Below are 27,620 nucleotides of genomic sequence, written 5' to 3'. Positions count from 1 at the left end.
CAGCTTGTTTGCAGACAACAGTTTCGCTGGCTATCCTGCCAGCGTCTTCATGTCGAAGGTGTCGGCTGTTGGTTTCTAACTCGCTTATATACCTAAGGCTGGATGGGAGCGGCACTGTGATCGGCTGTCTGACTGGGAGCTTCCCTCTGTTTGGCTCTCTCTATGGCCAACAACCTCACTCTCTATACGCCAACAACCGAAGTCTTCGACCTGAAGACGCTGGCAGGATAGCCTGCGAATCTGTTGCGAAAGAAAATCCTGAAGAAATGCAGAGATCAAGCAATCGCCGTGGAAACCTACGTTCTACACTTCATTTGTCAATTACATAAAATATTTCAAATATCGTTTTAATTTTTCGCACTATTTTAACACTCGATAAATAGATGAACACCATTGTCATTATTATTACTAGTATTGTTATTGTTGTTATTTATTTTTTCCTTTAAAATTTCTTCAGTTATCACTGAGTTTGTTTTAGTGTAAAGACCACGGGTTCTCATCAAGGTAACTCTGAACAGTTGAATTGCGTTGAGAAATTTTCTCGTGATGTGACACGTTGAAATTATTACAGCCTTTTGAAATTATATGTATGTATTTAGATAAGGGTTGAGTATTTTGAAACTTTTTTGCATATGTTTTGGGATGATACCGGTAGCTAAGATGACAATTGGAGCTATATATAAACCTGTTTAATATTATTTTTATTTCTATTTCCAATTCTTGGTACTTATTTATTTTTCCGGCTATTGTCTTTTCGATGTTATGCGACAGTGGCACAGCAATATCAGCTACGTAACAAGTTCTATATTTCTAGTCAATCAACATTATATCTGGTCTATTATAAACTATAGTTTTATCTGTTTGGATAAGCAAATCGTAGTATAATTTAAATGTGCTGTTTTCAAGTATTGATTCGGGGTGGTATAGGGTCTTAGTATGTATTGTTATTATATAACATCAGTTTTAATATGGGTGTTTCCCTACCGCCAAATTCTGGACTCAATACTTGAATATCAAGTGCCTCATAAAAAATAATCTAGTTTGCTTATCTGATGTGAATACGAATAAAATTCATGAAATGAATTAATTGGGGAATGAGGCTGTTGGTGAAAAACCGGTCGCAATTACCTAAGTCTTCTGCTAAAAAAAAAACTTATCAGTGAAAATACATTGAGAAGTTCAATTTTAGTTTTCTGAAATAGTTACCTACACTGACTAAATGTTCAATTTTATTTTCAGTGTAATTTTAACCACGCTTCTTGTTAAGGTTCATAAAACAATTAAATATATATTCTCAATACTCTAGCAAATTAAATCCCATTTCTCCCAAGTGTAGACGAAAAGTTAAGACGTGAATTATTTAAAAGGCCTGGCGAAAGCCATTATTTGCTCTAGACATGATATATTATGAAAAATAATAACTTTTGATGACTATAATGCACAGCTATAATTATAATCCGTTTAAAGTAAAAAACGTGAAATAGTTTTACTTACCCATAGTTTTATTTGCCGAAACACAAATAGATCATCATTTTGACCTTGGTCGATAGTTAATGAGCTCCTTATTATTCCTGGTAGCATATTCTTCTTAAAAATTATTCGAATGAATGATGAAATACCTATTTAGATTATTCAATAGTGAATTTTTATCAATTCAATTCATTATTTTGGGAATAAATATAGCTCCTGTTTTGTTTTTTTTTGTAAATTTCTGATTGCATTTTTGCAGCAGCTTTCAATGTTTCAAAATATATACCATTTTCTCAATTTGACTGGTTTGCACATTTTTCCACTGGCTTGTAGGGTTTTGGAACCACATCTGTCATTCCTATTAATTCGATGTCATCATAAGATCTTTGTGACCCATATTTTATTCAGCAATATCACCCATTCTTAAGGGGGCGCCCTAGCGTTTGAATCTACCAATTGAATGGCTCACGAAGGCCTCTAGCCGCAGCGCCGGGATATGGAGACGGAAGCCGAAGCGCCGCGAGGGAGAGAAGGGGGGGGGGAAGGCAACTCTCCTCCCAACTTCACCCGCGACGACTCCGAGGAGAAATTTGATACTCGGGATAAATTTGATACGGGTCGCTGGAACAGGGGTCGCAGTAGGAGTTGATATGTGACACCTAAATGGCGGCGAGCCAATTAAAAATAGTAGAAGCCAACTTCTGATTCCTCTCTCATGCGCTGAAAAGATAGGCCTGTGAATGCGAAGGCCCTTATGAGTTTACACCTTTTCCGAAATTGTTGGCGATGATATCTTCATTATGTAAACAGGCATTTCGTCAATATAACGCCGCCGACCTCGGTGGCGCCTGGGTAATGTCCTCGCCTGCCATACAAGAAATCGCGGGTTCGAGTCCCGCCTGAGTAGGTTTCCCCTATTTAAGGCTTGGTTGTTCGTGCAATAAATTGTCAAATTTTATGAATACTAAATATGAAATGGCTTAATCAGAGCTGTATTCGGTGGTTTGGGAATAAAACAAAATTTAGAAAAAATTAAAATTTCAGCATTGAATTGTGGTTTATGATGTTATTTTAACGGAATGTAGTCTTTTTACGTAATGAAGATATCATCGCTCGCAGTTTTCGAAACGGAAGGGAAAAACGGGTGGCAAACGATAAATGGAGGGGTTTCTCATTTGATATATACTTACGTGAAATATATTCAGCTAACATAATTAATTATTAATAAAATGTAACAATATATGTCAGCTAGCTTGCTTGAAAATCACACTTGGATGCGAAAAGCAATGGTTACTTAAGTTTCAGCTAGAAATATTTTTTTATTAACACCGATGAAAAGATGCGATAAAACAGCACATAATGAAAAAAATTCTGTGGGAGAACCAAAACCTGCATTTCAAGGCAAAAGTAGTACTTAATTAATAGTTGAACTTTGTGTCATCATTTTTTCTGATATAACACTCATCAGAAATCACCTCGCAAGCATTTTATGTTTTGAAAATGCAATGGAAAACATGAAATTATATATGAACCATCATAAATTAACAAAATTATTCAAATTATAAGAAAACATCAAGAATAAGATCACCAGCTCCACAACTAGTTTTCTTTTAAGGGAAAAATTGACCCCACGATCATCACTGAATCTTGGCATTGATGCTATGATGCGCGAGGCTGTGTGGTTCAGAAGCCCTTGTAGGTCCACTTTAATTTTTTTTCTTCCACTGATGTCCTCTCCGGGTATGAAGATTTTTTTTCGTCTAGCCGTTTCATAGCTATTAGGATAAAGCTGATAGCCACAGATCTTGGCAGTCTTATGAATAATTTTGGAAAGAAATTTTGTTAAATTGCCATCAACAATCAGCGAAATAGCTTCTTCTGGCGTCAGTTCCTTTTGAGTTCTAGGTATTTTCCTCCGTTTCTGTAATATCCGTTTCCCTCGGGTGGGGGTGGTCGTGGTCATTTCCGTGGTTATCTTCGCTGCCGCATCATTCCCTTGCGAGCGCAGTGTCACAGATGTGGCTGGCGATAGCTCAGCTACTGTTGCTTTCTCAAACCAGTCACTTTTTTGCTGTTATTGTTAGACCTATCACTCGACCTCTTTAAGTCTTTTTTAGGCCATTCTTTGCTGCTTTACCCAGAAAAACCAGGACTTAGATAGAAATAGTGATATTAAATCGCCTAGGAGAGAAGTAAAGCCAATACGAATACGTTAAACAATAATAGGTTACAAACTGTGCAAGGAGTCTTAAGGAGATTATTATGCATGTCAGGTGGTTATGCCCTTCTCTAACCAACATCGACGTTCTTTTCAAACCTGTCGCTGGTTCTCTTGCATTCGTCCCATTTCTGGAAATACGTATTGAAAAAGTATTTGTTCATGACATTCTGCATTACTTCCTTCGTCTTCACTTCCTGCTCCCAGTTAAACGTATTGAGAAGATATTGAACGGCAAATTTACGTTTTGAGGACAACGAATTTTCACTTCCATTAACAATAACGTAATGTATTTCTTTTCGTGTTACTTTCATTCGCTCAATTTTTCTTATCCGAAATATCAACAATCTGAATCATCAAAGATGAGAATCGAAATTAGAGTTTAATACCCTGCATAATAGAACACACGAAATCTGAGAGATATTTATCTTGGAAAACATAGGAACCTTTTTATCGTTGCGAGATATCCTCCAGTAGTGGTGGTTCGTCCTCAATGCTGAAATCTCACGCTCTAGGGAAAATAGACCTTGCTTCCTCGCTTCCGTAGCACAAGCACTGAGATCCTTTGACACTTAATAGTAAAAGTTGACTAATTTGTTCGGTAAAATCGTGAATGGAATGTTTTTCAATCAATTGGGAAGAAGCATTTGTGGAAAACCCCGTGCGAGCCACCTCGTAGAAATCACCTGTATCGAAGATAAGCGATCATCAAAATGGCAAAAACCCTTTATACTATAACGAGGCAATAAAGCTGTTAGCGGATTTCTACATGAACATTTTATTTTTTAGATATAATTTTTGTCCACAGTTTTGCACTTAAGGTTCGATTGTAAGTTATCTCCAGGCTTTATATTTACCAAGGGAATTGCCCACTATCAGGCATTGTTCCCAGAAGACTTAGCCCTTGATACCGTGAGATTGTAAAGAAGTGCTACCCTGTCAAACATGAAATCTTTTCCTGCTGTGAGGCGACCCTAATTTGTATGGTAATTCAAGGAGGAACTTGAACGGCAGTTGTAGGACAGGTTTTCTCAAACAATTTATTACAGAACTTATGTTTCATGATTCCCTTGAACAGAAAAATTATGTCAGAGATAAATTATAGACACAAATCATAATTATTATTCTCGATGGATGATTTAGTATTTGGAAGCGTGATTTGACCTACATTTTTTAAGTACTATTTTAATGGTATAAGTTTTTATCAAGACTCTTCAACGCAAATGTTGTGGAAGTAAACATTTATTTATTTTACCGTTGAATTTTAGTTATTAATCTACTAGCTGACCCGGTGAACTTCGTACCGCCTGTTAATCACTGAGTAGTTTCGTTGCACCATTTATTTATAAAGAGCGGCTGTACTGATTTTAATAATATTTAGCTTACGGTAATAAAATAATTAAAATTAAAAAAAAAACATAAATAAGCATCAAAATGGCTATTTAGAAATATATTTTCTTTATTCAAACTACACCGGAGAAGTAGACCAAGGCATTAACATGCGGATTTTTTCAATGGATTTTCTAATTTTCATGTTTTAACTCAGGAAATTTGATGCACTGTGGTCTTATAAAGCAATGAATAAAGTAAAACCCATTCTTGGGGCAAGTTTACGCCACGATAGACCGATAATTGACCTGCGCTCAAATTCTCGTGAATACAGCCCCTAAGGAGCAGCATTAATACATCATATACTCGTGGCGCGTTACTTATAACTCGGTTCGGGGTAGTGCACTGCGTAAACATACCACGGCACCCACACATTCGGGTTTAATCTCTTGAGCTAAGCACCTTATGGTATATGACAGGTTTTTTTTTTTTATCAGGCGCAAGATAAAGTTGATGAATAGAAATAAATGTAGTGAAGCGAAGAAAGAGATTAAGTGGATGGTTTACCTGTCTCGTGAATTTACTACATATGAAATCTTGGGGTTTTCATGAGCATACGAGCAAAAACACTGAAAGATAGAACTTTTGATTTGTTAATCATCATCACGAATGCAACAGGAACTGGAATTCGTTTAAGGTCAAAAGGGCATATAAGTTGGGATCACGGAATCTTCGGAATGAGAACTTCCTCATCTCTGGATTTTCCTTTGAGTATAATCGCGTGAATCACTTTCATTATAAGTTTTTTTAACCAACAAACGCGTTCCGTTGGATAGTATTGGTTGGTTTAGGTTTCGAAAGATCATGAACACAGAGCCTATTTTTAGCTGTAAATCGTGCTGTGGTACATCCAGGTACGTCCAAGGACTTTAAATATTCAGACAGATAGTTGGTGACTTTGTCTTCGTTTGTTACATAGTTGAAAGATTTGAATTCATGCTGAGTACCAACTATTTGATCCTGATTTACCTAGTTTGAGTTATCAACATCTTCGTTCCAGGTCGTCAAAATTGCTCACGCAATCAACCATCCGTGATTTTTGTGGTGATCAATCATATTCGGGAACACTTTTTTGATGAGCTCACCTTCCGATGAAACTACCTTGAAAACATTCCGGGAAAGTGAAATCAAACTTCTCGATTCGTTGACAGGAACAAGGGCATTACCGATTGTCAACAATTGCTTGGAGATTTGTTTACAGACACGGTATTGATGTGTCAACTCGAGCTGGGCTTACAGTTAGGTTGAATTAAATTTTTTAAATAAAATATCAATATTTTGAGTATATTTAGCCGTTAAAATGTTATATTGTCACGACGTTCCGTCATTAAATTGGTAAAAACAAAACAAATAATTTAATTTGAGTTTTGACCGACTTATCAATTGTTGTAGTGTTACCAACTCTTAAAAATGTATCCCTAAAAAAAGATGATTTTTTGTAAACTTTTCCTATTTTTTAATGTTCTATATGTTATCCGGGCTGAGAGGAATCCACAGATTCTAATATCATTGAAATTGAATAAGCCGTTTGAGTTATAAGAGTTCTAACTACCACGATTTTCGACTTTCTTTTATAACTATACTTAGATTGGCGCTACTTTAAATTTACTTTAATGTACATTACTAGACCGAAAGGTGATATACCTAAGCGGAACAACTCTGTGGGGACTACTTTTCAATGATGTTCCGTTCTCGAATAGGCGCTCCAAGATAATACCTATTCTCTGGCCAAGGCTTCTCCAAGGTTCTCTGGTGCAAGGGGTAATCGGATAGCGTCTGATGTAGACCGCTTGGGGCTAGGTTTTGGCCTTGATTTATCTGGCTGCGGTTTGGGTTTCGGTGAGTTACCAATCAGATTAACACTCAGTCACTCAGCACTGTAATTAAACCCCGTGCGACCTGCGGAAACTCATCTCTGTACTCAATTTCACCTAGAGACTGATGCCATACGCTGCTAGCACTGCAAGGATCCACATTGAGGTTTCACTTCTACTCTTTTTTTTTGGTAAAAACAATGTTTGAATCAAGTGTTTTGCCTCAAATCAAGAATTAACGAATAAATTGTTAAGTTTCTTGTGATTGAGAAATTAGCTAATGAATATTCCGTGGATATGGTCGTTTCTATAACTAACACTTCTATTTTTTAAATATTTAAGCTAGGAATAGAATATTAATGCCATCCCATTAGATGCCATCCCATCCAATAAAAACCGAGATTTTGCTGCAACTCTTGAACACCGCTCTACATCTTTTATTTTCTCAAATAATTTTATGGAATAGCACACTTAAAGGAAATAAAATTGCCATAAGGTTTATCGCTAATTTGAATTACGCTTCAACTACGTGAGTAAGGGGTGAGATGATTGAATATGATCGAATGGGGTAATTAATGTCTTTCACTTAAAATATATCGCCCATATGGTTTTGAAATGGAAATTTAATGGAAACGGTACTAAGTAATACGGTTTTTTATATTTCGAATATTTTATGGATACACAAATTTATCTTGCTAGAAAACACATTTACATAACTGAATAGTTGGTAATGACTTATTACAAGGTTTTCCCAATTTCAAAATTTATTATTAATATATGCAACTTCAATACCTTTGCTGAAATTTAATCATAAAATGAAGAAGGAGGGCTAGGGCAGCCACTTTTTAATGATTTCCCTTACTCTACGGATACAAATTCAATTAGTTTGATATTCTAAATATATTCCCATAATTTTTCCGAGCACAAACCTAAACGTTCGTATGCCTCGGCACATTTATCACAAGAAGTATAAATAGTCTTCATTTTGGATAATCGATGATATTTCGCTCGTTGCCTTTTATTTTTCTTATTAGCCCTAATATAAACTCTTTTTTTATCCTTCACAAAAACTCAATGCTGTAGAAATACACGTATCCACTTCTCTTCCCTAACTATACACAGGAAAGAGGCCCTTATTTCACTTAACTAATTTTAAATACTTTTAGGGCTGAATTCAAATAGATAATGCATTATTTGTAAGAAAGGTGTTTCACTTTCTCTGACCATTTTATCTTATATATCCTATAAAGAGATCGTGGTATTCAAGTTGGTTTTGCTCCTAAGCGAAGAAGCTTCCGTATAAATTCTTCGTGGAGCCTCTAAATCCCTGAAAAAAGAATCTAAGAAGTGTGATGTGTTTCCCATGGTTCCTTCTTCTAGTGAGGTGGCGTCAGCCCAAGAAGAAGTTCATTTGTAATCAATGGTCCGTCGAAGTATTAATCATTTATTTCAAAAGTTACAATTAAAATGCGTAGCGTAATAAACTTCAAGAATGAAAACATGAGAAAGTGAGAGATAGAATGAAAGGGGGTAGGCCTTATTTTTAATTGGAACGAGGAGGTCCATGAAGTGAAGGGAAACTGCCAGAATACTCCTTAAGTATTTGGTACTCGCTTAGTATTCTTTGAGTTCTCGCAATTAGGGAAAGTGATTGATTAAAATATCCTTTGTATATCATCTCAGCAATATCAGTAGATTTTTGAAAAACATATTTGATTTTTTTTTTGGGATTTAAGAATACGAATTATTAAATACATTGTCATTTGCATCCGTTACGTGTTTCCCCAAGCCAAGAACAAATATTTGAAAAATTGAAGCATAATTGTGCTTTGCCTTCTGAATTGATCTCACAGTCAATCATTTATTCTTTCTAAATGACACAACATTACTATTTGACCGTGAGGAAACACACTAATTGGATCCGAAAAATATTTCTGCCTATATTTCCTCATAGGAGGGGTATAGTTTGATCCATAGTGTAGGAAGTTCCTCAGGCCGTAGAATACGGTCCAGTGGTGATGAATACCACTCATCATTCTCCTCCATTCACTTTTAAAGTTTCCATTTGAAGACTCAGCGAAGGCAATTGCCAATGGGGAAGGGGCCGACTGGAATTCTTGAGGCCGTAAATGGAAACGGTCCGTGAGGCTTTGTCAGCGATTCACTTCACTGCAAAATTGAGTGTATTTTCCTCTTCTGTATTTTCATTGCGAATAGGTTTCGAATTGGAAACTGAAGCTGTTACGCCATTGAGATAAAAAGAAAAAGATATCAGGGAAATAAGTTCCTTGGGGCCTCAATGATGAAGGCAGCTTAGAAAAGTTGATGAGTTCCTCAACTGTATGCGGAGAAACTGAATGGATCGTAACACAAAAGAATGATAATTTCTCCAAACGGTAGGGGAATTGAATTTATCATTAACCTAAACTGTTTCCGAAAAAATAAACGCTGAATTTATGTTTTCATTATGCGCATTCCTTTAATGTTAATATCGTGAATTATTCTTCGAAATAATCCTGAGAATACTTATAAACTATTAAGTCTTTCTGCAATTTCGCTCAAGAAATTAATTCTTCGTTCACGGTAAAGGATGAATATGAAATTATTTAATTTCTTAAATTGTTATTTTTGTTTTATTTTATATTTGCTTATTAACGGGAACTTCATTATTTTATCAATTGCAAGCCCTGGATGAAGGCAAATAATGAGGCCGAAACGTAGGCTTTTCTTTGAATTTAACATTATTTCCTTTAGACTCTGGAAAACTTATTATCTGTGGAAAACTTATTATATAGGTACGTATCTGTGTGTTGAGAAGTGGTTGTTGAGTATACGCTAAGTGTTTTGCTAAATTTTTATCGTTCTGAGGTAGGAAGAATGAACGCTGTATTTTTAAGTCAAACCACGTTCGTTTCATGAAAAGGGTGATGCACTCGGTTCGTAGATCTTCATAAAGTGGTTACATAAAAATGTGAGGATTCAATTACTCACATTTTGTTACCCATTTCTTTGTTTTTTACGATGGACGGACTCCGTTTACGAAGTCATAAGATTTTTGAACGACAAACGGGTGAAGAGTTTGATTTAGATTGTGGTGCCATGAACATGTCTCTTTAAGTTGAAGAACAGGGTGAGGCTTAACCTGCCTCATGTATGAAGTGATGCCAAAGAACTCCGTAGAGTTGTGCAGAAGGTACGCGAAATGAGTCTCCACCATGAATACAAAAAAATTAAAGGATGACTGCCCTCAGAATTCATCTTGAAGCGGCGGCACCAGCCCATTTGAGGCTGTTCAATATTTGAAATAGCGGAGTTTCAACATGTGATAAATACGGCCAGCAAAGATATAAATAATGGTGTTTTCAGATGGACAATAATGTTAATCTTGCGAGAGTTAAAATGCGCCATACTCACATTAACTGGTTAAAATCACTGACATACACGTCATATAGATAGTAACTGCAAAATTACGTCTCGATTTATGTAATTTAAACAATTTATGCATAAGCAGTTTACCGAAAAAGATAATGTGTTACCATGGGGTTAGCGAGGAATAACACACCGCACTTGCATTAGCCTCGAACAAACGTAAACCCTTCAATCCGGAAAGATGGTGCTATTTCTTTACTGCGCCATTGCCCGTAGAGCATCCAGGGACAAAAAAGACCTTTTACTCATTATCACAAAGATATTACTAGATTCATCTGCCAACTAGAAATATCTTCAATAAGCCGACATGCAATACAACAATCACAGTGGCATTGGATTGCTCCCATCTGACGTCCAGCTTAAAAAAAAAAACTAAAAACAATGGAAGCGCTAGGAGCTTGGTGCGGTTAGTGACTATAACTAGACATGGCGGGCCCTCAAATTGTTTTCCGATAGCTCATTCCAGATGAATGAGTCAGGGCGAGTTGGCGGTCAATTACCGGCAGACTCGGTTGATTCACGACTTAAAAATTCAACTTCGCTGGCTCCCGAGCGAAAGTAAGAGTGAGTTTGAGTCACGTGGCAAGACTTTGATGCGATTGCACACAATGAGAACATACACTATAGTGGAGTGATACGGCTCAATCTGAATGCTATTTCTGGGAATGCTGAAGAAAATTGACGTGGTTTCCATGCCGACACCCAAAGTGTTCGCCAAAACCATTATGATAGTTCGCCTTCGCCGAGCACTTCGGATGGTCTGATGAAAATTCGAGTGAAAAGTCAAAGAAAATCATCTTTTATTATTGTTCTTAGAACGAGTAATTATTTGGACTTTTTTCTATTACTAATCGCAAAACAAGAAATCTTTGCCGATTAATGCGTTCAACGCGCTAATTTTACGCCTTTCCTGTGCATAAGATAATGGAAAATGGAATCACGTTTCTCTTCACTCGTAAATGACGCGAGAAAGGGCTTTTATAACGTTATTATAAACCATTATCCATTCTTGCATGTTGTTGTGACTAAAAGATACAGTGTCCGGCGTGAAACGGTGGAAATATTTGATATTCAGCTTACTAAAACCACTTGTCTGTTTCCACACACTTTTATTTACACCGGCCATGGTTTCGGCAACTTGTGCGATTATCAAGGCCTTGATATTGGCACAAGTTGCCGAAACCATAGTCGGTGAAAACAAAAGTCTTTGGAAACAGACAAGTGGTTTTAATAAGCTGTTGTTGTGACACTCGTGTGATGGAAATTAGTTTAAGGTATCTGTTGTTTGTTTAATTTAGCTTTCAATTCTCTCACGACCGCAATGAGAAGAGAAAAGCAACTGAGTAGGTGCCACATTCTCATCATCTCTTTGTATCCGCTGAAACACTTTAAAGGCCACTTGGATAGAGGGAACATGGGTCACATAAAAGCAGCTGAGTGGGGCTTCGAAACTTATTCCCTTCGGGGTGAAACGTCTTGAGAGTTGGCGAGGGAAGGACGTGTTGCTGCGGTCGATCCGGAGGTAAAACTTCCAGATGGGAATATTTTCCCTTATATTGGATGATTTCCTCGACGGTAGCCGCGCCGAAGTGTTTTCGCATTAACTGTTCTCGGGGACGACCCCGAGGAGACCGAGCGGGGAAATTGAGAAGAGATGGACAGGCTCAGATAGGACGGACGGACGAGAGAACGGGGAGCAGTTGAAGGGGTGGATTATAGGTGGGGTGGTATCTTCGAGGAAGAGGGTCAGGGGATGGCTGTGGTCAGAGAGAGGGCTCAAGGGGTATTTGGACGAAGTGAGAGGACGCCCCTGTTCGACGATGCGTTTTCCCACTGTCTGCTGCTAGATCAAATAAGAAAGAAGTGGGTGTATAGGATGGTGGCAATTTCAAAGAGTCAATGGCTCTTTTTTAATCAAATGCACTGCAATGGCCCAATAAGATTAAAATAATTATTTTTTTCTCCTTACCTTCACCTCGTTTAATATATGTTAAAATATTTCTTGGAGTATCCTTAGTAACATAATATCAATAAATATGTACAAAGTTAAGGTGCACTCCACGAAATATTTTAACACTCCAAGAAATATTTTAACAAATAAGTTTTTACTTCTACAAGTTTCTCTACCATTCTATTGTAAACAGCGTTTACTGATTGTAAGTAAATACGTCATGTGAGCTTTGCATGACGATCGATCCTTTGCTTGTAAGTTTATTTACGTAAGTTTTTCTTTCTTGGTGGGAAATGAAACCTTACATTATAGATTTGAAGCAAACATTTATTAACCCTTAACCGGTGACGTGCGGTCTGAGAAACCTCTGCGTTTTTAAAATTATGAATATTTTTAAATTGTCTGTTTTTAAATATATTAAATCATCGTTAGCTTCAAATTTTTGTATAATAAGGATATAAGACTATTACAATCAAACGTTTTTATTATTAAATTCAGTAAATTTACAAATTAATTCGATTAGCGTTCTGAGAGATCTGACGTCACTCCTGCAGAATGCATCAAGAAAAGGAAAAAAACGAGAAATATTGAAGAGTGTATTAAAGAATGTTTCCTATTATTTAGCCATCTTTCTTTAACATTTAAGGTCTTATTTTTAATTATGGCGAGATATTGACACTTAAAAATGATAATGATAACTTAGGTGTTTTTTACATCAGTTTTTGGATCCTGGTTAAAATTACCTTATTTTAACCGAAAATTTTATTCGTTTTGGCAATGCATAAAAGATAAAGTTTGGAATAGTTTAAGTGATAAATAAGCATAAAGCTAAGCAATAAAAATTCCATCGCAACATTTCATGAATATTTGATATATAGCGGTCTCCCAGACCGCACGCCACTGGTAGCGCAACAAATATTTCACGTCACTGGTTAAGGGTTAAGATTTTAAGGTAATACCCTACAGAATTCACGATAATGAGTTTTGAATCCTAGGCTTTATTTATAAATAATTGTATAGGAATTCCTTCTTCAATTTTTCTATTGAAACAAACGTGAAATGGTAATTTTTTTTAAGTTCTATTCATCCCGTCGATATAGTGACATTTACACAAATATGTCAATATTAAATAGCTTAAACATTATTTACCACGTAAAATCAACAGGTTCTCAATGTATACTACATTTTGTTGACTGTGTTCATGTTTTATTTGAAGAAAAGCTTACATAATGGAAATGAGTTTTGCTACAAGGCTCATCATGGATCATTGCAATAGCTATCTCTCCATTCATTGTAGGAACTTGAAAAGAAAAGAATCAAGCGGTGCTTGAAAAGAATCGATATATTTATAAGGCTTTAATGGTTAGCATAAAGTGAATCCAATGCTCTCAAATCGGCTCAGTGGCCTCAGCTAAAAGATTCTGTACATTCCACTTTAAAATTCATGTTTACCTGCTTGATATGATGCAGTTTGCAAAATACTTGAGAGTAGAGGAAAAAACATGTATTGCAGTATTTTTAAATTTTTTTCATGCCTTCGCAGATAAATACTGACTTATCTACTGTTAATTATACTATGAATTGCGGGATAGCATATTAGCCACGTGGATATTGTTCGTCTGATAACCTAAGGGTTCCTTGAAAAATCCTGGCCAAAGCTAACGCCATCTAAAATATCCTCTCTACATGTGGTAGATTGAGGAAAGGTGGTACCCCTCGCCGTGAACGTGGGAATTCAACTCGACTTTGACTTATACCGGGGTCAGTGGCGGCTGGTGAGTCAAATGCTGGGAGGGGCACACTCCACCGGGGGGTCAAAATGTTTGAATATTTTGTGTATTTTAGTGAGTTTTTCAGGCAATCTATAGACCACTAATACACAAAACAATCACTAACAATAACTAACTCGTTTGACACAACTACAACTAGGCCTATTTACATTAAAACAATTTACACATCTCAGGTCAGTCAACAGGTCATGAAAATGAGGTTTTCTGTATCACTGCAACACCAAGATTATATGGCCGCCAGCCGGCGCGGCGATGTCAACTCGTTAGATACGTCGCTCTGCGCATGCTCGGGCGGCGTCCCAAGACTTCCATAAGGCACAAGCTTAGAGGCGTCATAGCACCAGCAGCCCCCACCACTACCACTCTTCATATAACTGCAAACAATTTTATGATGTTACACAGTGTTTCATTTATTTCCCTATATACCTTATAGGGGTATTAGACTAAATATTAAAATACATATTGCTTATTAATACATATTGAAGGCCAGGTTTGGATTCGGCACATAAAAATCTATTAAGATCAGCTATTAAAATAAAGAAAGTTTTCATGCAAAATTCTTTGGTTGGCCTGTCTTATTTATTGCTTATTTCTTCAAAATTTCAGGTCATGAAAATGAGGTTTTCTGTATCACTGCAACACCAAGATTATATGGCCGCCAGCCGGCGCGGCGATGTCAACTCGTTAGATACGTCGCTCTGCGCATGCTCGGGCGGCGTCCCAAGACTTCCATAAGGCACAAGCTTAGAGGCGTCATAGCACCAGCAGCCCCCACCACTACCACTCTTCATATAACTGCATGGCGATGGATTGGGACGTTCTGGCCAGCGCCCCGCGGCTACAAATGCGAACTTCTCGCACTATTTTTTCGTGTTTTTCCTACATTTTCGATGCATGCGATTGAAAAAAAACACCTTCGTTAATAGATGTATAATTACACTTGAATGTGTATTTATTAACTTTTTCCTTTTTCAAATCTTTGGGAGGGGCGGCGTCCGAGAGTCCTTATGGTAAAGCCGCCACTGACCGGGGTGAGCTATATTCTCAACTGTCAACCAATCAAAACTTGCATTAGGGTTTATGCGCCATGTACATGACAAGTAATTGCAGCAAAGAGAGGAATATATTCAGAGACCACTCAGCAAAATGCTAACTCTGCAGGTACCAAAAGATTTCGTCTACTCAGTGATTTCCACCGCCAAGGGCAGTGTTGCTCATCCGTGATTGAACAAACTCGCTGACGTTACTTTCACCACCTCTACCCTTCTTGCACAGGCCGCACTTTAGGGGGAGCAATTCATCAGTCAAATGCTGGCGGCCGTTATTCGGAATATACTCTACTGGGATGATAGCCGCGCCCGAGCTTCGATACGGGATCAGGAGAGTGAGTGTGATATCTAATCCGGATTAGTGAAAGGAACGTGTTTGGAGCAACGTATGATTTCTGCATGGGAGGAGGCCGTGATGGAATCACACCGTTCATCAAGGAAAACACCTATGATCCGTGAGACAAAGGCTTGGATTCGGTTTATTGGGCGATGTTTATCTGCAAATACCGGCTTACAGGCAAACATCGATCGCTTCACGTAAACGAATGTGTTCGTATTGATGGAGTAAGCTAGTGCGTCGGCGAAAGGTGATTGTGGATGCAGGACTCGCGGGAAGAGTTACAGAGCATGAAAGGTAGTGGTCGACATTTACTTAAGTCTAAAAATGAAGGAAAACCTTGACAGATTTCAATAGTCTTGAGTCTGGGCCGCAGGACTGCAAAATTCCTTGAAGAAATGGCATAGACCGCCGCGCATACGATGTGCAAAATAAATACTTTGCGGCAACGTTACCTGAATTCCTGTTTCTGAAAAGAAATTATCTTCCTTGCTTATCATTTGACATCATCAAAGTTAATTTTTACTGTAATAATCCATGTTTTTTTTGGTAGTGCTAATTTCGATAATAGTGCATGGTTTTCGAGTTGGTAGTGCTAATTTCGTTTTTATGACGAATGTTGACTTCAATTGGACCTGCTAACTGGCTAGTAACTTAGAAAGAAATATCATATGCGAAAATAGAAGTGTCCGTTATATAAGAAAGCCAAAAATGCTCAAAAAAAATCCACGGGGAACACAAAACTATAAGTTTGAAAGAAGGAAAAGTTGAAAAATATTTGTAAGGGACAGTCACTTTGTTCGGCGGATGCTTTCTTCATTTAAAGCGGTTCCTTGGCTTCTCGTGGTTTTCGTATAAGTCTGGATCTAACGGAACTTGCACGCCCGCAAGCCTGTCTAGCATGTTGGAAATCCCGCACCATCGCTAACATCTGAGGCGGAATACTTGTTCTGCTCTGTGGCGCAGTCCTACTTTCATCCATACTCCCATTGGGACCCGGTAGTGGTCGAACAATCAATTTTACCATCATAGCTTTTGTATTGTGATATTTATATGTTTGCACAGACTTTTGTGAAATGCACTGCAAAAAGCAAAGTTTTTTTAATGGTAACATAGCAACAAACCAAATCAAAGTTGCCCATTTTTCCTGTGATTCAGGCAATAGGGACGGATTCATATATTACCGGTATGGTTCTTGGAACAGCAAGGGTACTCGCTTGATTTCTAAGACTCCTGCTTTGGCGGTCACAGTGTAAATAAGGTTTATGGTGTACTCAGGATTTAACTGGGGATAATTGAAGGTATTTGACAGTCTTATTACTGCGCCTATTGCATTAAAATAATTATAAAATACCTCAACAAATTTTTATGCACTTTTCCTGCGCTAAGGGAAACAAAATTCCGAGAATTGTTGTTGATTAATTATCTTTTTATTAAATGTAAATAAGGACATTTATGATCTTTAACCAACACCTTTAGAACTAAATACTCTGAATATATATGCCATACTTTCAAGATACAATTTCTTTCGTAACAGAAGGTACTTTGACCAAAGAGGCTGCTTTAGTTGATTTTGGGCTCCCACTGGTGGAATACGTTTCTACTTTGGATGTCCCACTGCAATTTATAATCGAGAAAAAAAGGAGAGGCATTCTAAGAATATAAATCACAGTGAGCGAGTATTTTTTCACCACATCAAAAAATAGTTTCATAAAACTTGTTTGCAGATTATTCATTCTTTATATATAGTGACATAAAAAGCGAATCAGCGAAATGATGCATTTTTCAGGTCTTTAGGAAATTTTAGAGCACTCTACGAATGCTCAACAGTATTCATCAATCCTGTTATGAATTAAAATAATTCATCCCCACCCCGATTTATAGATCATGTCCATATATTTCTTTTTTTATTTCAGTGAATTCGACTCTATTCTAAGATCACCCATTTTTAAAACCTTTTTCGTGTGCTATCCATTTCCCATGATGGATAACACAGGCCAACGATGAAAAAACTTTTTTACTGAAAATACCTTATTCGTATGTTTTTTAAGTTTCTGATTCCAAATGTGATGCTTAAAAAGTTGTATCATCTACCATTTATTCACATTTCACAGTTAAATTTATGAAATCAAGCAATATATTTAGAATTTAACAGCTTTAATATAGTTAAAATAAAATTGAAATAGTAGGACTAATGAACGAAGATAATGGGGGATTACTGTTGGTACTTCACCGAGAAGTTCAGCAAGCGATTCATCGCTGAAAAAGCTACACAAGAAGCTTCAAGGGAAATAGGGAAAGAAAATGTAAACCTATTCCAGTTGACAAGTGAACCCTGTATTACCACGCTACGTTATTATTGTAAGTTATTTAACAGTAAATACAAACAATTTTATGATGTTACACAGTGTTTCATTTATTTCCCTATATACCTTATAGGGGTATTAGACTAAATATTAAAATACATATTGCTTATTAATACATATTGAAGGCCAGGTTTGGATTCGGCACATAAAAATCTATTAAGATCAGCTATTAAAATAAAGAAAGTTTTCATGCAAAATTCTTTGGTTGGCCTGTCTTATTTATTGCTTATTTCTTCAAAATTTCGATGGATCAATTTTCAAAACGATGACCCATCGAAAATTGTTTTTAATGACTATGTACCCAACAAAGAGGATCGGATTTGTATATAAAACGATTACTCTGCTTCACTTCTGAACTTTTATCCCCAGGGGATCTTTACATTTGAATTTGAAAATTTTTAGATCCAGTGCGTTCTCTAAGACATGCATATTTTCATCGCCTAGCTAGTCGCTTGCGACCAGTCTTATGAAGAATGGGTCACACATCAATCAGTCTTCATATTTTCAACATCAATTTGAAGATCTTCTACACCGTGTATTTTTTCTTTAAACCTAATTGTAACTTAATATTTCTTGTATTTTCTTCAGAATATTGTAATGTTACCTTCAAACGTCATCCTTGAAGAGTAAATGATGAATGATACTAAAGGAACCAAAATACTCAAAGAAACTGGCGAAAAAAGTTTGATGTAGTATTTCACCATCATTGTTGTTTGCTAAGTATTACGTTGCGTGCGTTAGCTGTAATTTAAAAAAAGAAATAAATCCTTTATCCGGTATGTATCATTGGAGCTCACGGGGTTCCATGAAGTAGGCCAATTGTTAGACACTACCGGACGAGGACCGGATCTTTTGCACGATTGTGCATTGCGGGCGACTCCCGCATAAGTCATCACCGTAGCTGGTCCCGGTATACTTTAAACTAGTCAAGAGCGAACGCCTATATGTGTTCTATGTCCGGGCCTGCTCTCCGGCTATGGCGCTGTGCGCACGATTTGGACTGTTTGTGGCATCATATGCTCAGCAGTCCAGCAAAACCTTGTTCGGTAGTGTCCAAAAATATCCACAGGGAAGAATGACGCATCGGTTGCTTAACTGGCTAAAGCACTTGACTGAAAATTGGGGGATCCAGGTTCGAATCCCGGTCAAGGCGGATGATTTTTTTCTCTATGGATCTTTCGCAAGTAAACGCAAGTTTTAAGTTAGAAGTTGGTCTCGAAAAAACACGTAATTTGAGAGGAGACAAAACACTATCGGGCGCAATGCGTTGTCTTAGGATTCCTGGTCAATTTATCTGGGTAAAGTAAGAAGTGGCATAGGGAAAGGAACCACCCCCTACCCTGAATATTTGATGTTCACTGTGTCCATGTCTTAGTCCGTGGTTAGATCTACCCTTGCCTATCCAAACCAACTTTCGGGTTAAATAAGTAGACGCAAGTTTAAAGTATACCGGGACTAGCCACGGTGATAAATTATACGGGAGTCAGCCGCAATGCACAACCGTGGGAAAGATCCACAGAGAAAAAATCATCCGCCTTGACCAGGATTCGAATCGAAGGATTCCATTCGAATTCGAATTCCAAATACCGGTCAAGGACGATGATTTTTTCTCTGTGGATCTTTCGCAAGATTGTGCATTGCAGGTGACTCCCGGGTAATTTATCACCGTGGCTAGTCCCGGTATACTTAAAACTATGCATTTCCTTTTGCATGAATTTTCTTTAACCATTGCTAAATGGTATCTGTGAGACGCCGTGCGAAAATAAGCGTTCCGAAATGAGGTATCCATCTATCTCATCTAATGCGCAGACCCTGTAAAACATAAGAGATGTAACAGTCACATCAAAATATTGTGTCTTATGCTAAAGTTATAAGGAAGTTACAGGAAGTACCCTCGAATCGGTTTTAACCCTTAACCGGTGATGTGCGGTCTGAGAGACCGCTGCGTTTATAAAATTGTGAATATTTTCAAAATTGCAATTTCGAAATATCTATAATATTCGTGAGCTTCTTAATTTTTTATAAGAAGGATATAGCACACTTAAAATCTAACGTTCTTATTATTTATTTCTGAAAATTTGAAACTGAATTTTAGTAGCCGTCTGTGAGACCACACGTCACCAAATTGGAAAAATCAATGGACGTAATGCTGGTGGAAATGAATCAAAAAGTTGTTAAAAACAATTTCTGGTAATTTTTCAAGAATAACATTAAAAATAATAAATAATCTATAAGGACGCATTTTTGTTGCATAACGTGGATAATTAATTACTTAATTAAAAAAGTACCATAATAAATAATAATAAAATAATAATAATAAGTGTTTTTGATATCAGTTTTTTGATCCTCTTTCAAATAACAATTTTTACTGAAAAAGTTGGTTCGTATTTGGAATGCATAATATTAAATATAAGTTTTACAATAGCTGAGAAGTCAAAGAAACACTAAACTAAGCATTAAAAATGACTTTGCTACGTTTTATGAATTTTTGTTTTACTGCGGTCTCCCAGACCGCACGTCACGGATAGTGTAACAAGAATTGCACGTCACTAGTTAAGGGTTAATGTTATTTGGAGATGCTATATCTATAGGGATGGCAGGGGATTACGTGTTAGAAGAAGAATACACGTTTAGAAAAATATGGGAGAAAGTGGAACATGGCTAAGAGTTTTGACTCAATGCTGCAATTCACGCTTGACTTAAGTGCTACAAAATCAATTCTATTGCCATAGCTATTCATCTTATATTTATGGGTTGTTAAGTTAAATAATGTCACGATGTTTTGCTGTGACGTTTACACACCATATGTAATGCATATGGTGTGAAAACTGCACTGCGGTCAATATTTACTCGAGAATGCAGGAAAGGATGATGAGGTTAAATTTTCCCCACCGATAAACAGTAATCCTTTGCTTTTCTCTTTTTCTAACGACAAAAGGATTAAATTCAACCTTAAAATAAGAGTAGTGTCCGCCTGAATAAGCTGCTGTTGTGCATTTTTAGGTATTTACTGTAGTTCTTCTGTACCCAAAGGGTTTGCATAGAGTGCCCAACAGTGGAAGCAAGATTACCTCAGTTTGTGCAGTATCGTTGACTCCTTAGGATTTTTATCTCAGTAACAGTGTTTGTCCCAAACAGTGACAAATTCTGAATGGGAAGTATTGAAGTCGAGTTGTTTTCTATTATTTTTTATTGCCTAAATCGTAAGATTATTAATCCTGGAGTACGTATTTTACGCTTTCAGATTTTTAAATGACGATACCTATCTATTTTTCACGATTAAATTAAAAGTGAAAATTTTCAAGCGTGCGAAAACACGACGGCTAAGTATAAATGCTGGGTAAACCCCGGGTGACGTCATTCTTGTTCCCGATACCGCAAGTGAGGTGACCTTGGGGCAAGGCTTTGAGTGCTGATACAACGCAGGATTCTAGCAGGTAGCAGAATACCCTGCTAGCTGGTAGTGTTTATCTAAAATAAGGATTATTAATACCTTATCAAACGAAGAAAACTTTCCTACCTTAGCCAGTTTTAATAAGTGATTATTAAGAGATGTTTCCCTGAGCTCTGTGCCTCATGCATGCATTCGTAATCTCAGACGATGTAAAACTCCTATCTACTCGTATAGAAACTAGGTCCCTGTGACGTCACTCGGAGTGGCATCTCATTGGCGTCAATCTTGCCTTTTTCAAATGAGGATAAAATTGACCATTAAGATTCGTCTAAACTGGGATTTCTAAAACCAAATAATTTGTATATTATGAATACACTAATGGTGGGTAACGAATCGCAATCAATGCCTTTCGTTTTCATCATGAAGGAAACTACCCTATTCAGGTAAGAGAATTGGCTTTTGTTTCAACGTTGGCTTAGAACTTACGACATTAAACATCGTTTACAGTTTCTCAAAAGAGAACTAGCACTTTGCACAACGCAATATGCATCTGTGAAATAAAAGTTAACAAATTATTTAATATTGCTAATAAAATTAAGTAAGACAATGAAGTGAAAGATGTATATTTTCAAAATGGCAGTATTTCTACTAAGTATTTAGCACTATATTCATTACAATGTTTTGCATTTCAGATAAAAATCATATTCGATGCAAACTGAAAGCAGTTATTAATTCTTCGTTTTTTTTTTGCTCTTTACAGGTAAGACGAATGCCTGCGTTGCACATTCTTCAAATTGCATGGAATTACAACTGGGATATTTTGAGCATAAGGTGAGTTTTAAAAGAGTATTACAAGGGAGGACTCATTCATTGAAAAACAATGTAACGTCAGTGAACTCCTGCATAGCCAACGCCAGAAAATCAATTGTCAGCAATCCTTTCGCTTTTATACAGACAATAATCATTAATCATTACAAAAGTACTCATTCAGTTCTGAAACCTACCTAAAAGTATCGTCAGAGAATTTTCGGTCTCTAATTTATCATCAGTACCTTTTTTTGAATTTACATATAATTTACAATGTTGGCCACCAAAAGCTTTCGCACCTGCTTTCTTATTGAACAATTCTGTTATAGTCAACAAAGAAATATGCCCCGTGAAAAATCGAGGGTAATAATTGTAATTGCTTTGATTGGAAGTTCCCTGGAAGGAGATGAAAAGACAATATTGTCAGCTTCCTTCTCATCAATGGGTCCCTTCATAAGCATACACCAATATAATAATCGCATTAATATGAAGGTTTATTATCGCCGAGCATGCTTATTCTAAATTGAGAAAAAGTCAAAGTGAGCCTTGTCGAATTGAAAACGGCTTTTGTTGAGTTATTCAAACTACAATAGGGAAGAATGTGTGTATGTGTTGAGAGGTGCTGAGGACTAACAAATTTTATGATAACTTTGCAGGGCAGATTGATATGCTAATAAATCGATTGAAAATAGGCCTAGAACTTACTCATTGAGTTTTTACTTCTATATGCATTGCAAATGTGGCCCCAGTTCCCCTAAAAAATTTGACACTCTGGCTGTAAAAATACAAAACTGTTTATGTCGCACTCGAAATACCGTACGTTAAGGGCAACATTCTGGTAGAAGATATATTTTATGTATGTAAGATTTTCGATTTAAAAAATTCATCACTAGAAATTGAGCTAGCAAGTGGCCTTGTATTGAAATGTTTTCCTAGAAAAATGTGATAGAACCCGGTATCTTGACACAAAATAGGCCATGCCTACTGCATCCATGGTATGAAAAAATCCTGTGTCGAACTCTACCTTCCCGCGAAAAGGTTTCTGAGACATCCAGATGTTTGAGAAGGATAATGGTGTAGAAATCGAGCAGATGTTGACAAGGATGTCTCCAGTGTGAGCGAGCTTTCGTCTTGAGCAGCTTTTAGCGTTGATACCGTGGGAGCATTCGCGCCTCGATTCCGAAAACGAAGGTCTTTAAGGAAGGCAAAGGGATCTAGAGGATTAACGGAGCTTTGGGAATGGATTTCGAGGTAGGGAAATCTCAGTGGACTGCGGAGGCTTATGTCGTAATCCCAGCAAACAATCATTAGTTCGCGGTTTTATGGAACCGGCGGCAAAGATTTTGAATCCAGGATTTATTCTTGTAATTGAAATCAAAGTCATCGATGCATAAGTGATGCTTCCACCTATTGCATCGAATTCTGTTTTTTCTTCACGGTGATTTAATAATTCCAAACTACGTGTTACCATAAGTATTCGAAAGAGTTTAATCGGTATAGAGGCCTGTAGGTAGTAATTCCTTACCTAGAATAAGTGACTTTGTACGCAGTCAAGCGCACAGGTGAAAAATTACACCAAGGAGGAGGATGACATTCGACACTCAAAATTTCAACAAAACATTTGTCTTGGAAGAAGATTGCTTGGTGGTGTCACTGGTGGAATATCTGACCCACAATCGGGATCCGGATTCGTATCACGGCCAAACCAAATGATTTCTCATACCGAATGTCATCCGTGAGTAAATTCACTAAGGCTAAAATTATTTACTTCTATCCAATCCTGTTAAGTCTATGATGGAACTGCTTTTCATTTGGCGTTGTTCAGTCCAATTTATGCATTATTCAAATACCAAAATATACGCTTTCCTAATTAATCGATGTGTTTACCGATAATGTACATACCTTTACTTTGTGCAAGATATTACTTTACTAACGACATGTAGCTCAAAAAATAGCTCTTTCGATGCACTATCAGATGATAATAATATCATAAATAATCCCCACAATTTTCCTGTCTCTTTTCCCGGTGTTTGATGAAATATGCTCAACATGATGACTCAATTATATATAATTCACGCTGAGTAAGCGACTAAGGGCGCTCTTGCATAAACTTATTCTATTAAATTTACAAACAACACATTTTCAAATATATAGATTACTCAGGATGTACACAGTCCTTTAACCGAAGAACAAGAAAGTCTAAAGGAACCTATGTTTTTATGATTTGAAGAAATTTTGTAGAATATTTGAAACAATATTTGAAGACATGGATTCTACATGCACATGGATCCTTCTGCTTAACGTTCTGCCTCTAAACTCTAGTAATAACTTTTATGCACTTATTTTCGCAAAAACCAAGAGCTTTCTTCGTAAAAATTAAAAATTTTCCGATTAGCCCCGGTCATTTTCTTTTCCAGCTATGTACCCACTCATTTCCGAGGTAGAATTTTTGTTTCCTATTCATGTTACTATGAACTCTGCAATTACTGCGATCAACACCATCTAACGTGGTTTATGTCTTCCACAGTCTACAACTTCCGGTTTTAGCAGTGATAATATATATCGCATATCAGAGGTTAACCATCCAATCAATACATTATCGTCGATAGCATTTAACATTCTCTTTCTTGCGTCTCACTCTCAGTCAGGTGATATTAATCACATTTAAGCCAATATGTCACCACCGTTACCTATGAAATCGCTGGAATCCCATAGGATTACTTTCATTATACGACCCGTTTTGGCTTCAGTCCCATGGGGCAGAATTGTATTAACCATTAAGCATGTACATAGAGCCCGTAATCCAAGCAGGTGCATGCCTACAACATCCTAGCATACGGTCACTGTAGCTGTTAATGAGTCACTCCTCAGTATCTCTTACCTAAATAATGATAATGACAATCCCAATGTGAGCAAAGTATGCACATAAAAAATCAGTCGTCCGTTTTTCACCATGAATCGCTATTTTCTACCTTTTTTTTTTTAATCTTTATTTTAGGGAAGCGGAGGACCCACTCGTACGGAAGGGACTCAAAAATAAAAGGTTTGCTCGGTGGAGGGTCAATTTTTCTTGACGGCCAGGGTTCAATATTTCTTGACTCGGAATCCTCCATCTTCAAGCGTGTCCGGCTACTATTCATAAATATATATAGTATTAGGAAATGCGACAAATTCGAGTATGTGGCATTTGGGTTTTTAAAAACTGTCATTGTGGTTAACTTAATTAATCATATATCGTACAAATCTCCCAAGTCCCTCTCTGTCCCAGCCATATTATACGAGCTGAGGTAGGAAGAGTTGAAATCATGCTTCCTGCAATGAGGCATTTACGACCGCGAAGAAAGAGTGGATGAAAAATGTCATGAATACGTCAAGTTAACACATTTGGTCATGGGTCAGAATTATTTCACATACCAAGGAATATACTACAAGCAGGATTTCGGAACAACAAAGTGGAATCTTTCCTTGCCAACATATTCATGACTTATTGTAAAAATACTGCCAAAGAAAAATTGGCAGTATTTGGCTTCAGCCCCATGGGGTAGAATTGCATTAATCGATAAGCGTATACAGCCCCCGTATTCCAAGGAGGGGCAAGCCTACAACATCCTAGCATACGGTCACTGTAGCTCTTCTTGAGTTACTCCTCAGTACCTCTTATTTACATTATGATCATGACAATCCCAATGTTAGCAAAATATGCACATAAAAAAATCAGTCGTGCGTTTTGCAGATTGCATCGCAATTTTCTATCTTTTCTTAAACGAGCAGGGAAGTACTTAGAGGAACCAGGGAAGAAATGTTTGCCAAAATGACATGTGGAAGTGGCCTTTGATATACTACTTGGAAATCAGTTGTAATTGTTATCTATTTGCTTCTTTTTTGACTTTATTGCATCATCAATGAAAATAGGAGCAAAGAGGAAGCTTCTTCTGTTTGCCAATAATTAAATTCTAAATATACACAAGTTATATCGTCTTTGAGACTTACCCTTGACCGGATATTCTCATAAGAATGGTGGATCACAAAATTTTATGTGATATTTACTATCAAATATTTGTTTTCAGCAATTTTATATCATTTTTATCGCCAGCGGTATTGATGAAGTATAAAATAACAGACAAGCATATGATGGGCGATGCATGGAAGGATACAATCAATGAAACTGTAGATATGAAGTTTTCGAACGTCATACAATATTCTACATTTCTTGCTGTCCATCTTCATCACCGTTACTTCATTTGAGCGTGTCAATGTCGAATCTGGCTTCATCGTCGCCATTCACATAGACCTTTCCATATCATAGGTCCAGCTTAAGTGACATATCTGAAAAACTTAAATGATTTGATGGGCGAGCATTGGATCCGTGCATAAATAATGAAGGTGTCACCTCCAAATTTCAATGTCAACCTTTTTAGGCAGGTTTTCCTACCATTTTTGTAATTCCATTAGAACCTATAGGAGCTGACAGCCTTGAAAGATAGCTCCAATACTATACATAAATTATTTATTAAAGGTATCATCTAGCAATCTCAATAGATGCCTTGGGCGCCATGTTTCACATTGTGTGAAAGGTGACCTTCGTTTTAGCGTGAAAATATAACGTTGGATACTTCGAAATCATCTTTCGCTCCTGCAAATTTCCCCATTTTTACCTGAAAGTTGAAGCCATATCTCTTTTACCCAAATTATATAAAAAGTGAATAAAATTGCATCTAAGAATCTAAAATACGTAAATATCTACTAATGTGAAAAAAATTAAAATACTCAGTGAGCACTTCACACTCTTGAGATATCGACAGTTTTCCGATTGCAGCGGCTCGGATCTGTTTCTAGATACCTGGAGACATTAAGTATATGCTGTGGTTGAATTTATAATAAACCCTGTTATGCTCTACTTTCTGTCTCTATCACAATAAAACAGATGTGCCAAATATTAAATCTATTACTTAAAAAGGTAGTCAATATGCAAATATCTGACCGAGTAATTTTAGTACTTATGAATGCATTAGTGTGCAAAAATTATTAAAATAATCTTCTTTAAAATTCTTGGAAGTCATGGAAGTACGATATGTCTCCAAACTACTTTTGTAGATGGCTTGTGTTGGCAATAAATGGTTGGCTTTACAATTCATCATTATGCGTCGACAGGGACACACATTTATGACGAAAATAATAATCGAAATGCAAGGCTTAGGGATGTTTGACTGCTTACCGCATGGAAACCATTGCTATACAATGTGCTAAAGCTTGGTCACATTTGAGTCACCTACTGACTCGCTGAGATGCCTATTTATGCAACCAAAATAGTGGGAGGGATAAAAAGACTCTTATAACTAGAGTTAATGCTAATGCCAACTGTTAAGAGTGATTCCTGAATTAATGATATGACGCTAATATATTGTCGATGAAAAATGCATCTCCGAGAAGGGTTAAAGATATATCAATAATTTTATTAGCGCTCAACTTAGATGGTATGTTAATATGGTAAAGCCTCAGCTGTCCACTGAACTTCATTCATGATCGAGAACCTTATCTTGGAAGAGTATTGTCTAGCCTAGGTCGGCATCACTTGAGATCTGTGGAACGTTTTTTTTTTATTTTTT

General features: G+C 36.9%; 1 protein-coding gene across 1 annotated transcript in view; it reads right to left on the bottom strand.

The window, feature by feature from the left end:
• LOC124161853 (gastrin/cholecystokinin type B receptor-like) overlaps positions 1-27,620 on the bottom strand; it is a 531,853-nt gene that overhangs the window by 501,038 nt on the left and 3,195 nt on the right. The window lies entirely within an intron of this gene.

Source organism: Ischnura elegans, chromosome 7, assembly GCF_921293095.1.
Source record: "Ischnura elegans chromosome 7, ioIscEleg1.1, whole genome shotgun sequence".
Lineage (NCBI taxonomy): Eukaryota > Metazoa > Arthropoda > Insecta > Odonata > Coenagrionidae > Ischnura > Ischnura elegans.
The sequence above is the reverse complement of the archived record's forward strand: the minus strand, read 5'-3'. Positions and strand labels throughout refer to the sequence as shown.